This window comes from Tachyglossus aculeatus, chromosome 24, assembly GCF_015852505.1.
Source record: "Tachyglossus aculeatus isolate mTacAcu1 chromosome 24, mTacAcu1.pri, whole genome shotgun sequence".
In the NCBI taxonomy this organism is placed as follows: domain Eukaryota; kingdom Metazoa; phylum Chordata; class Mammalia; order Monotremata; family Tachyglossidae; genus Tachyglossus; species Tachyglossus aculeatus.
This window is the reverse complement of record NC_052089.1, coordinates 23844338-23857773: the sequence shown is the minus strand read 5'-3', so window position 1 is coordinate 23857773 and position 13436 is coordinate 23844338. Positions and strand designations below refer to the sequence as shown.

The 13436-nt window shown below is 49.0% G+C and overlaps 1 pseudogene; it reads right to left on the bottom strand.

Annotated features, from left to right (window-relative positions):
- Nucleotides 1–12359: 12359 nt before the first annotated feature.
- On the bottom strand, nucleotides 12360–12462 carry LOC119945319 (annotated as a pseudogene).
- Between the last annotated feature and the right edge of the window lie 974 nt (nucleotides 12463–13436).

The following is a 13436-nucleotide window of genomic DNA, read 5'->3' as shown; positions in this document are numbered from 1 at the left end:
GAGAAGGGAGCTGGGAACAATTTCAGTGACCTCCTGGCATGACTGTGGAAACTCTCAGACAAATGCTGTTGTTCTAATAATTTATCCAGCTGCAACCACCCAATTTATCCAGCTGTGGAAACGGCCCAGATTTGTAGTGACTTGCAGTGACCCCCTCTCTCAGTGTCCCTACTCTCACAAAGGCAAGGGAGGGAAGCAAAGCATGACATTTTCACTACGGTTCCTTAGAAGCACAAACTTGCCTGGAGGCTGTCGGGTCGTTAATATTGCGTCTGTGGGAAGGGCCCAGGCTGGCAGTTGGAAAGAGTTAGGAATGTACTTCTCTGCTTGCTATTGAGCGGGCAGTGTGCCTTCAACCTTGGTTTCCACCCAGCAGAGAGGATCAGGCCACTGGGAGTTTTTGAGTTTTCTTCACATTGGCTGGTGGAGACAAGGCAGCAGGTTTGTGGAATCTGACCCCTGATTGGCCTGGAAATCCAGGTGATTGCCAGCTTCTTTTTCTTTAATGGTATTTGTTAAGCACTTACTATGTGCCAGGCACTATTTTAAGCGCTGGGGTAGATGCAAGCTAGTCGGGTTGAACACAGTCCCTGTCCCATATGGGCTTATAAGCTTCACCCCCATTTTACAGATGAGAAAACTGAGACCCAGAGAAGTTAAGTGGCTTGCCCGAGGTCACACAGCAGACAAATGGGAGAGCTGGGATTAGAATCTTGGTCTTTCTGACTCCAGGGCCTGTGCTGGAATTATAATAATAATAATGATGGCATTTATTAAGCACTTACTATGGGCAAAGCACTGTTCTAAGCACTGGGGGAGATACAAGGTGATCAGGTTGTCCCACGTGGGGCTCACAGTCTCAATCCCCATTTGACAGATGAGGTAACTGAGGCCCAGAGAAGTGAAGTGACTTGCCCAAAGCCACATAGCTGACAAGTGGTGGAGCCGGGATTTGAACCCATGACCTCTGACTCCAAAACCCCTGCTCTTTCCACTTAGCCACGCTGTTTCTGGAAGCCCTGCTCTACCTCCTCAGCTCGAGGTCGCTATCTTCCCTGGACTCTGAGAATGTTCGGAGGATGGGTGGGAGGGAATGGAAAAGGCAGACTTGGTCTCGGTCCACTGAGATGGAATGGAGAGGGTGGGGGTCCGTCGGAGGGGTCTGAAGTAGGGGGCCGGAGATGCCGTCTAGTCACGAAGGGTCCAGACACTCTTGCCTGGAGGCCACGCTCTGGCCTCCACTGCTACCCCTGGCAACCACCGCTGAAAGCCTCCCTGCCTCGCTTCCTCCTGGGGCAGATGAAAGAGTGAAACCCGTCCCACTCTGGGACCCCACCTGCTCCCGCCTGCCTCATTCCCCTTCCCTAATCCGGGCTTTGCCCAGATCCCTATCAACCTGCTCCGACAAAGCCACAAATCCCCAATTAACTGTGAGAAACCCAACATTTAGGGATTTGGCAGTGCAGGCGAAACAAAGTTTTCGGGGGCCTCTCCGGTAGGTGGGCCTGGCAGTCTGGACGGAGAGATCGGAGCAGGAGGGGCAGACCGTATGCCATCGGACCAAGCGTCCCATGCCGTCCTGATGTGGGGAAGTCCAGCGGGCCGTTGGCCGCCCCTGGGGCGAGGGCCAGTCCGAGGGGAGAGCCAACAGGTGCTTTGGGAACGCACTATGGCAAGAATCTGAAACCAACCCGGTGCTGATACAGCTGTCCCGCATTTAAATTCCCCTTTTCCCTTCTCCATCATCTACCCCATACAGAATGGACAGACTCCGCTCTCCCGTCACTTCTCAATATATCCCGGTGGATTAAGTGTCTCCGAAGAACACGGTTTCTTGTTTTTCGTCTTTAACCCGTGGGCTTCAAAGTGTCGTGAGGCAGAATCAAAGGAAATCAAGAATAAAGCCTGTTTTCACAACCGCCCGGTAGACGTGAAACTCAAACTCAAGTGATCATAACCCCTTAAAGCCGCCGAACGAGATGGATTTTGTTTCAGCTATTCCAGGCGGTGCTAACTCAGCCTTGGAAGGCAGCTCAAAGCAGCTAATTATCTCAACTCCAGGCTGTCATGTCATTTGGAGGGGGGGAAGGAGCAGAAAAGGTGCGCTTCTGTGCATCCCTGCACCATCATCATCATCAATCGTATTTATTGAGCGCTTACTGTGTGCAGAGCACTGTACTAAGCGCTTGGGAAGTACAAGTTGGTAACATATAGAGACAGTCCCTACCCAGCAGTGGGCTCACAGTCTAAAAGTGTACAAAGTGTGCTGGAGATTCAGTCTCAAAGAGAGATGAGATTGTAGCTGCCCCACTACTTAACTCCTTACCGGTGGCATCCCAGTCCCCTGTCAGCTCTCTCCCTTTTATTTATCCACTCTCTTCTCCCACTACACCCCAGCTCACACTCTTCACTTGTCTCAAACCAGCTTCCTTGCTGGGTCTTATCCTCATATCTCCTGCCTCTGATCCTTGCTCGAGACTTACATTTTGCCCGGAATTCTCACCCTCATTCATTCAGTCGTATTGATTGAGCGCTTACTGTTTGCAGAGCACTGTACTAAGTGCTTGGGAAGTACAAAGTGGCAACATATAGAGACGGTCCCTACCCAACAACGGGCTCACAGTCTAGACGTCTTCACAATCTTCAAATCCAACAGTCCCCTGCGCTCCCCATTTCTAATGCCCTTCTGCAGCGTGGTTCACTGGAAAGAGCCCGGGCTTTGGAGTCAGAGGTCATGGGTTCAAATCGCAGCTCCACCAATTGTCATCTGTGTGACTTGGGGCAAGTCACTTCAATTCTCTGGGCCTCAGTTCCCTCATCTGTAAAATGGGGATTAAGACTGTGAGCCCCCCATAGGACAACCTGATCACCTTGTGACCTCCCCAGTGCTTAGAACAGTGCTTTGCATATAGTAAGTGCTTAATAAATGCCATTATTATTATTATTATTATCTCTCCTCTTCAGGGAAGCTTTCCCTGGTTCATTTTTCTTCTCCCCTGATCCTAACCACTACTACCTCAGCACTTAAGCATCCACAAACACCCGTTACGCACCCAGCTTATACACGACTATTTAAGCTCTTACTCATCGACGTATCCATTTTCTATTCCCTCCTTCCTTGTAGCTGTCATTTCTTTTACGTCTGTCTTCTCCTGTAGATTGTAAAGCCCTTGAGGGCAGAGTTTGGATCGTCTAACTCTTCTGTACTCATCCAAACTCTTAGAACGGTGCTCCGTGCCCAGAAGGCGCTCAATAAAAAATATTGACAGACTGAACAAAGACACTCACATTCCTGGGTGCGGTTTTCCCGTCGGCTGCCCCGTCTTGGAACCGCAGGATGGCTCAGCTACTCATCTTTCTCTCTGGCCGCTCGGAGAATCCCGCCCGCATTTTGTACGACGGACTGGAAGAGCGAAGGGGAGGGATTATCTGAATGGAGGAGCCGAGGTGGCCTTGTGCTCCTCAGACTTGTGTGGGAGGACTGTGCTGGGGAATCAATGCAGTTGGAAGACCCTCTTCTTCCCATCTCCCACCCTGGCTACCTCTGCCTGATATGTTTGAACCCCAGAGGCAATCAAACTGAGTGTGAGGGCCAGCCCGGGAAGGAGGCTGGTCAGCGACCTCTGCCAAAAACCCGGAGCCCAATGCACCCGTGATGGCCCACATGTTTTTCATTCAATCATATTTATTGAGTGCTTACTGTGTGCAGAGCACCGGACTAAGCACTTGGGAAGTCCAAGTTGGCAACATCTAGAGATGGTCCCTACCCAACAGCGGGCTCACAGTCTAGAAGGGGGAGACAGACAACAAAACAAAACATATTAACAAAATGAAATAAATAGAATAAATATGTACAGGTAAAATAGAGTAACATGTACAAACATATATACATATATACAGGTGCTGTGGGGAGGGGAAGGAGGTAAGGCGGGGGATGGCGAGGGGGAGGAGGGGGAGAGGAAGGAGGGGGCTCAGTCTGGGAAGGCCTCCTGGAGGAGGTGAGCTCTCAGTAGGGCTTTGAAGGGAGGAAGAGTGTTTTGACAACCTGTGGTGGAACGTGTTGACGTCTCTTGTCTTATGCTGCCGAGTTGTCTCCAACCCGTAGCGACTCCACAGACACATCTCTCCCAGAGCGCCCTACCTCCATCTACAATCGTTCCGGTCATGTATCCATTGAGTTTTCTCGGTCAAAATACGGAATGATAGTGATGGCATCTATTAAGCGCTTACTATGTGCAGAGCACTGTTCTAAGTGCTGTGGAGGTTACAAAGTGATCAGGTTGTCCCACATGGGGCTCACAGTCTTAATCCCCATTTTCCAGATGAGGTAACTGAGGCACGGAAAAGTAAAGTGATTTGCCCAAGTCACACAGCTGACAATTGGTGAAGGCGGGATTTGAACCCATGACCTCTGACTCCAAAGCCAGGGCTCTTTCCACTGAGCCTCGCTGCTTCTCTAGCCATTGTCTCCTTTTGCCCAGGAAACTTGAGTCTCCGCCCTCGATTCTCTCCCATGCCACTGCTGCCCAGTACAGGTGAGCTTTGACTTGTAGCACTCATTCATTCATTCAATCGTACTTACTGAGCACTTACTGTGTGCAGAGCACTGTACTGAGGGCTTGGGAAGTACAAGTTGGCAACATATAGAGACGGTCCCTACCCAACAGCGGGCTCACAGGCTAGAAGTGGGGAGACAGTGAACAGCTCCCCTGATTGTCAGTTACGTAACCTCAGGCGAGTCACTTCACTTCTCTGGGCCTCAGTTGCCTCATCTGTAAAATTGGGATTAAGACTGTGAGCCCCATGTAGGACAGGAACTGTGTCCAACCTGATGATCTCCAGCGCTTAGAACATTGCTAGGTACATATTAAGTGCTTAAGAAACATCATCATCATCATTCATTTGTGGAGAAAAAGTCACATTTCTGTCTCCCCCTCTAGACTGTGAGCTCGTTGTAGGTGGGAAATATGTCTGTTTACTGTTGCGTTGTACTCTCCCAAGTCAGAAGGACCTTGGTTCTAATCCCAGCTCCCCTGATTGTCGGCTACGTAACCTCAGGCGAGTCACTTCACTTCTCTGGGCCTCAGTTACCTCATCTGTAAAATGGGGATTAAGACTGTGAGCCCCATGTGGGACAGGAACTGTGTCCAACTGGATGATCTCCAGTGCTTAGAACAGTGCTAGACGCATATTAAGTGCTTAACAAGCATCATCATCATCATTCATGTGTGGAGAACAAGTCACATTTCTGTCTCCCCCTCTAGACTGTGAGCTCGTTGTGGGCAGGAAATATGTCTGTTTATTGTTGTGTTATACTCTCCCAAGCACTTAGTACAGTGCTTTGCCCACAGTAAGCGCTCAATAAATACGAGTGAGTGAATGAATGAACATTTTTCTTGCCATCAATCAATCGATCCATCAGTGATATTTATGGAGCACTTACTGTGCGCAGAGCACGGTACTGGAAGCAGAATTTTTAGCCAAAGCAAATCACTTTTATCTCCAAGCCCCGTTTTCTGAATGCAGGGAGTCGGGAGGGAAGGTCCCTAGAAAGAGAAGTGTTGCTTTCCTTAAGTGGGATGTGTTTGACACTTGGTTCAACGTTTCAGTCTTTCCAGCCCATTGGCCTTTACTGCCACGACATAATCTGAGATCAATTGGATTAATGATTACGTTAAAATGGCTCGTCTAAAATGCAAGAGGCCCATGAAATCCAACAGCTGCAGATGCTGAAATCTGATTTCCAGCACTCCAGTTAGGAGTGTTCTCGACCTTTATGCACTGGTATTTTTCTTCCTTTTTCCTTGGAAGTGAATCTTGGAAAGGTTTTGTTTCTGGAGGATTTTGGTGGGGGGGGGGGTGGGGGGGCATGTGTGTTGGGTGGCCAGGGATGGGGAGGGAATCTCAGATAAAGAAAAGAGCTCTCGAGATCACCTGCCTCATGCCTTATCCACTGTCTAACCAAAATCCCTCCCACTGTAACTTAAACCCCCGCTTCAAACTGTAAGCTCATTGTGGGCAGGGAACATGTCTGCTCTGCACACAGTAAGCACTCAATATATACGATTGAATGAATGAATGTATAGTGTTATATGGTACTCTCCCAAGCGTTTAGTACAGGGCTTCACACGCAGTAAGCGCTCAATAAATTCGACTGAATGAACGAATGAATGAAGTCTCCAGACCGAGCTTGAAGAGGGCCAGTGCTAAGAACAGTGCTTGGCACATAGTAAGTGCTTAATAAATGCCATCGCTATTATTATTAAGAGTGAGGATGAACTATGTGCCTGGGAACAGAAGATCTTATGAGCTTTTTTCCATTTCTTTCCAGAGTCTGGGAATGGGCACTAGTCTTTCCCTCCGATGATGAGGTGTCCAGCACTGTTCTAAGTGCTGGGGTAGCCACGAGGTAATCAGGTTGGACACAGTCTCTGCCCCACATGGGGCTCACAGTCTTAATCCCCATTTTGCAGATGAGGGAACTGAGGCCCAGAGAAGTGAAGTGACTTGCCCAAGGTCACCTGGCAGAAAAGTGGCGGAACTGGGATTAGAATCCAGGTCCCTCTGACTCCCGGGCTTGCACAGTATCCACTAGGCCATGCTACTTTTTTTAAAATGGTATTTATTAAGTGCTTACTATGTGCAAAGCACTGTTCTAAGCACTGGGGAGGTTACAAGGTGATCAGGTTGTCCCATGGGGGGCTCACAGTCTTCATCCCCATTTTACAGATGAGGGACCTGAGGCCTAGAGGAGTGAAGTGACTTGCCCAAAGTCACCCAGCTGACAATTGGCAGAGCCGGGATTTGACCCCATGACCTCTGACTCCAAAGCCCGGGCTCTTTCCGCTGAGCCACACTGCTTCCCTCTGCTAGGCCGTCAGCTCCTTGAGGGAAGGGACCTTGTCGTCTAGCTAATAATAATAATTGTAGTAATTGTTAAGTGCTTACTATGTGCCTAGCATTAGGGTAGCTGCAAGATCATCAGGTTCTGCATGAGTCTCATAGTCTAAGTAGGAGGGAGAGCAGGTATTGAATCCCCATTTTGTCATGAGCCAACTGAGGCCTGGAGAAGTGACTTGTCCAAGCTCACACAGTAGACAAGTGGAGGTGCTGGGGTTGGAACCCAGGCCCTTGCTCTGCCCACTGAATAATAATAATAATAATAATGGTATTTGTTAAGTGCTTACTATGTGCCAAGCACTGTTCTAAGCACTGGGGGAATACAAGGTGATCAGGTTGTCCCACGTGGGGCTCACAATCTTAATCCCCATTTTACAGATGAGGTCACAGGCACAGAGAAGTGAAATGACTTGCCCAAGATCACCCAGCTGACAATTGGCATAGCTGGGATTTGAACCCATGACCTCTGACTCCAAAAGCCGGGCTCTTTCCACAGAGCCACGTGAGAGCTGATCAAATTCTATCTACCACAGCACTTAGTACAGTACTTGACACATTCATTCAAAAGTATTTATTGAGCTTGACCATACTGCCCCGTTCCTCGGGTTGGCTCCTTGAACTTTCCCAGGAACTCGGTTTGGTGCTCTGAAGGTTCTTACCAGATGCTCTAGTTTGATGAATTGATTGAGTTTGGATTAACACGGGTCTAGACGAAGAGTCTGAATACTCTCTCGAGGCCCAGTCCAGTCCACTACTCCGTCCGACAAAAATAAAAATCCACATGACGACTCCATTGTACCCGAGGATGCCTGGATCCTGCTGTTCACATGATAGCGAGGGTTGTAAATTTGTGTGGAAATAACGTGGGGCCGGGAAAAGAGTGATGAAGAGAACCCACGGGAGGGATGAAAATCATGGTGCGTCTTCGTCTGACCAGGTAAAAGGCTTGACCCAAGCTTGAGAGCAAAGATCCCCGACAGCTCTGGGTTACTCTAGGGTACGTCCTGGCGGGCTGTCAGGCTGCTTTAGTTAGTCATCCCTCAGAGACGTGGCAACATCTGGAACCCTCTAAATCACACACAAGTATCTCCGCATCAAATGTCTGAGGTGGAAAAACGAGAACCCTCCTTTTAAGCTTCCCCTTCCCGTTTCCTCGGCCGTCGTCCGAGGGGAATTCTGTGCCTCTCGCTCCCCTCTGAGACGGTCTGGGCCACCGGCTCCTTCCTCGTGCCGGTCCGAGTCGGGCGCAGACCCAGAGCGGCGGGAATCCTGAATTTGGGCCGAAGCAGGAAACCAGGCAAGAGAAGGCCTCTTGGTGCACTGTGGGAAAGACGGCCCCATCTGGCCAGAGGCAAGGCTGATTCCCCTTCTTGCCAATGGAAAGCAGACGATAGACAATTTGCACTCTATTAATCTGAAGTTTGTGGGCCTGCAGGAGTCGCTGAGGTTGGGTAGGATCGGGGATGGAGGATTTTCCCTTCTGTCTTGCAGAAAAGCCAAATGCGGTGTCCAGAACTCCCACTGAAATACATTTACTCCAACGTGAGGGTAATCATTTGGATAACTCACATTCTATCGTCAGGGCCAAGGGATTTGAATGCATATCCAGGCCAGGGGAGTTGGCTCGGGACATGTGAAAATGACACTCGCTTGTTTCCTGCAGTTGTTCCCAGGCAAGAGGTAGGAAAATTCCATTTACAGAAGCCTTGTAATGCTGAGATAACAGGGCTACGATTTCCCCCGGTTTGAACCAGGGCCATAATCCAGGGAAGACCGCTCTTCCGAGAGGAGGGAGAGCAGGACAGGGAGACAGGTGACCTCCGTCCGTGTCCCAGCTTGGCCCTTGGCTCCTGTCTGTCCAGAGAGAATCTTCCACAGTTTTCTCACCCACAATAAGGAGACAAAATACCTGCTCTCCCTGTCTCATCTATTGGGAATCTCGTGTCGGACGAGGACCATATCCGATCTATCTTCTATCTTCTCCAGTGCTTAGCTCAGCGTGTGCCACTGAGTAAGCGCCCCATAAATAACATCATTATTTTAACCCGAATTGTAATTTATGGAAGCAGTTCACACTGTGGGCAGGGAGTGTGTCTGTTATATTGCTGTGCTGTACTCTTCCAAGTGCTTAGTACAGTGCCCTGCATGCAGTAGGTGCTCAATAAATATGATTGATTGATTGATTGAGTTGGAAGGAAGTTTAAAAGTCACCTTTTTTGTCCACTTAGGTGCCTCCTTGGAAGGTTTCCATCTTCGGAGATGAACCGACTTCTTTTTGATGACCCATGTAGAGAGAGCACTGATTCTTGGTTGTTTGTGAGAAAAGGGGTTTTCCTTAGATTGTCAGCTCTTAGAGCACTGCACTGATGTACTCTCCAAGGCAGGAGGTGCTCCATATGTAGCTCAGTTAATTACTGTCTTGAAAATAGAGAGGATTTTTTATGGCATTTATTAAGCACTGTTCTAAGCACTGGGGAGGATACAAAGTGATGAGATTGTCCCATGGGGGGCTCATTCTTCATCCCCATTTTACAGATGAGGGAACTGAGACCCAGAGAAGTCAAGTGACTTGTCCAAAGTCACCCAGCTGACAAGTTTACCAGTGGGAGAGAGTGGGGATTATTACTCTATTTATTTATTTATTTTATTTGTACATATTTATTCTATTTATTTTATTTTGTTAATATGTTTTGTTTTGTTGTCTGTCTGCCCCTTCTAAACTGCGAGCCCGCTGTTGGGTAGGGACCATCTCTATATGTTGCCAACTTGGACTTCCCAAGCGCTTAGTACAGTGCTCTGCACACAGTAAGCGCTCAATATATACGATTGAACGAATGAATGAATGAAAGTGGAGGAGCCGGGATTTGAACCCATGACCTCTGACTCCAAAGCCCGGTCTCTTTCCACTGAGCCACGCTGCTTCCCCACTTTCCTTCTTTTCCTTCTTTTGCTTCCCCACGAGGTTTCCTGCCCTTCCTCCCTCTCCTAATTGGACCATCTCCAGCCCCCCGCTTCCCTCCTTTGCCATTTCCTTTGCTTGGGGAAGCAGCGCGGCTCAGTGGAAAGAGCCCGGGCTTTGGAGTCAGAGGTCATGGGTTCAAATCCCGGCCCCGCCAACTGTTAGCTGGGTGACTTTGGGCAAGTCAGTTCACTTCTCTGGGCCTCATTTACCTCATCTGGAAAATGGGGATTAAAACTGTGAGCCCCCGTGGGACAACCTGATCACCTCGTAACCTCCCCAGTGCTTAGAACAGTGCTTTGCACATAGTGAGCGCTTAACGAATACCATCATTATTATTATTATTATTATTATTATTTCCAAGAAACCTCAGCCCCCCGATTTTTCCGGTCGGCAGGCGTTGGCCGACTGGGCCTTCCCGCCGCAGCGAGGGTGAGGACACCGAGGCGAAGAGCGTCAAAGAGCACGACTGCCTGCAGCCGGCCCCACCGTCGGTGGGCACGTAATATGGTGGGACCCCTGCCCCCCTACACCCCCATCCCAGCAAATGGCCTGGCCCCCGTCTCCCACCAGGGCGGCTACTTTGTGGCCCCAGCCCCTTTATCCGAGAGCTCCCTGTTGGGGCTCGTAGCTCAGCAGTGAGTCAGTAGCCCACAAGCCGGGAGTGGGCCAGGCGGGATCCGCCAGCCTTCTCCGACCACCTGTCGCAGGCGGTTTCCTGTGTGGGCGGCAAGTTCAGAGGAGCTCCAACCATGACTTACGGTAAGTTCTCTTCAGCCCTGGCATTCGCAATTGTTGAAACTAGATGGAATCTGGCTTGATGATATTCAGGCCAGATGCGATTCGTTACCGTTCTTTGCATATATATTAAAAAACCCTTCTGCCGTGTAAACAGAGTTTCTCAACAGGGAAAAGGCACCCTGGGCTACGCGGAGTGGACGTCTTGAATTTGGTTGTTCTCAAGCTGGCTGTGCGGGTGCGTATGTGTGACGCGAACCCAGTCCCTCTGTCCCATGTGGGACACTCAGTCTCAATCCCCATATGACGGATGAGGTGACTGAGGCCCAGAGAAGTGAAGCGACTTGCCCAAGGACACGCAGCAGACAAGCGGCGGAGCCAGGATTAGAGTTAAGCTCATTGTGGGCAGGGAATGGGTCCATCCATGGTTAGATTGTGCTCCCCCATTCGCGTAGTACAGTGCTCTGCACACAGTAAGCTCTCAATTCCCTTCCCCACAGCACCTGTATATATGTCTATATGTTTGTACATATTTATTACTCTATTTATTTGTTTATTTTACTTGTACATATTTATTCTATTTATTTTATTCTGTTAATATGTTTTGTTTTGTTGTCTGTCTCTCCCTTCTAGACGGTGAGCCCACTGTTGGGTAGGGACCATCTCTATATGTTGCCAACTTGGACTTCCCAAGCACTTAGTAAAGTGCTCTGCACACAGTAAGCGCTCAATAAATACGATTGAATGAATGAATGAATATCCCTACTCCCACAAAGCCTGTGCGTGTAGGTATAAAGGTAAACATCTTTCATACCTCACTTCCCGAAGCGCTTTTTTGGGAGACAATGAAAGACTTATCCGATCACGTACAGTCTAATGATTAATGAGGGAGGAAAAGGATTTTAAAACAAACGCCCCTTTGGATTCTTACATTCTTAACCCAGGCCAAGGAAGCGCAGCCTGGGGAGTCAACCCTAAACCACAGCTAGCCATCGTAGCCGAAGGGATGGCACCAAGGTACCTTTGGTCCTTGGCAAGTTGTTGCCAACTTGTACTTCCCAAGCGCTTAGTACAGTGCTCTGAACACAGTAAGTGCTCAATAAATACCATTGATTGATTGATTGATTGATTTGGTCGGAGAATACAAACTGGATCTTTGCTCTCAGGGCAACGGCCTGCTTTTCAGCTGTTTCCCCGAACCTCCTGCCGGCCCCCATTTCCCAGCAGCACCCAGATGCTCCTCATTCATTCATTCAATCGTATTTATTGAGCGCTTACTGTGTGCAGAGCACTGTACTAAGTGAAATCCAAGTTGGCAACATATAGAGACGGTCCCTACCCAACAGTGGGCTCACAGTCTAGAAGTCCTCATTTCAGAAGAAGGTTGAGGGCGGTTGGGTTGCTTGAATGGAGGAAATCTGGACCAGGCGGAAGGAGTCTGAGTGGTGGAAGTGGCCCCCTTCCCTAGCCTGCCCCTAGCTGTCCCTTCAAAATCATCATAATAATGATGGTATTTGTTAAGCACTTACTATGTGCAAAACACTCTTCTAAGCACTGGGGGGGGGGGGGGTACAAGCTGATCAGGTTGTCCCATGTGGGGCTCACGGTCTTAATCCCCGTTTTACAGATGAGGGAACTGAGGCACAGAGAAGTGACTTGCCCAAAATCACACAGCTGACAAGTGGCAGAGACGGGATTAGAACCCACGACCTCTGACTCCCAAGCCTGGGCTCTTTCCACTGAGCCATGCTGCTTCTCAAAAAAAAAATTTTGGTTAGATGCCACGAAGTAGGTGGCAATGCCTTAATCATATAAGTGTTGTAAAGACCACTAGGACCTCTTCCATCCTTCTCAAGGGGAGTGCTTCTAGACTGTGAGCCCCCTGTTGGGTAGGGACCGTCTCTATATGTTGCCAACTTGTACTTCCCAAGTGCTTAATACAGTGCTCTGCACACAGTAAGCGCTCAATAAATACGATTGAATGAGTGCTAACCTTCTCTCCTTTCATACAAAATCCATCACAAACGCCTCTGGTCTCCTGTTGTCCCCATAAACTGAATTCTACTGTTCTTTTACGGTCTGAACGGTCACCGGTGGGAAGTAGCATAGCTAGGAGGAAAGAGAATGAGCCTGGGAGCCAGGGGACCTGGGTTCTAATTCCGGCTCTCCCCCTTGTCCACCATTTAATAATAATGATGGCATTTGTTAAGCGCTTACTATGTGCAGAGCACTGTTCTAAACGCTGGGGGGGGGATACAAGGTGATCAAGTTGTCCCACGTGGGCTTCACAGTCTTTTACCCCATTTTACAGATGAGGTAGTTGAGGATCAGAGAAGTTAAATGACTTGCCCAAGGTCACGCAGCAGACCTGTAGTGGAGTCCAAATTCGAACCCATGACCTCTGACTCCAAAGCCCGGGCTCTTTCCACTGAGCCATGCTGCTTCTCTATTTAACGTCTCCGGGTCTCAGTTTCCACATCTGTTAAGTGGGGGTTAAGTACCGGTTCTCCTTCTCCCTTAGACTGTGTCCCTGTGGGACAGAACTTGTGTTTGATCTTATTATCTTACATCTATACCAGCACTTAGTACAGTGCCTGGCACATAGTAAGCACTTAAAAAATACCACAAATATTATATGAGGAGGAGACGTTTGAGAGCCGACATTCATTCATTCATTCAATCGTATTTATTGAGCGCTTGCTGTGTGCAGAGCACTGTACTAAGGTCTTGGGGAGTACAAATCGGGAACATATAGAGACGGTCCCTACCCAACAATGGGCTCACAGTCTAGACACAAACCCCCTAGGGTAGCTAAATTGTGAAATGAATAAAGCCTGAG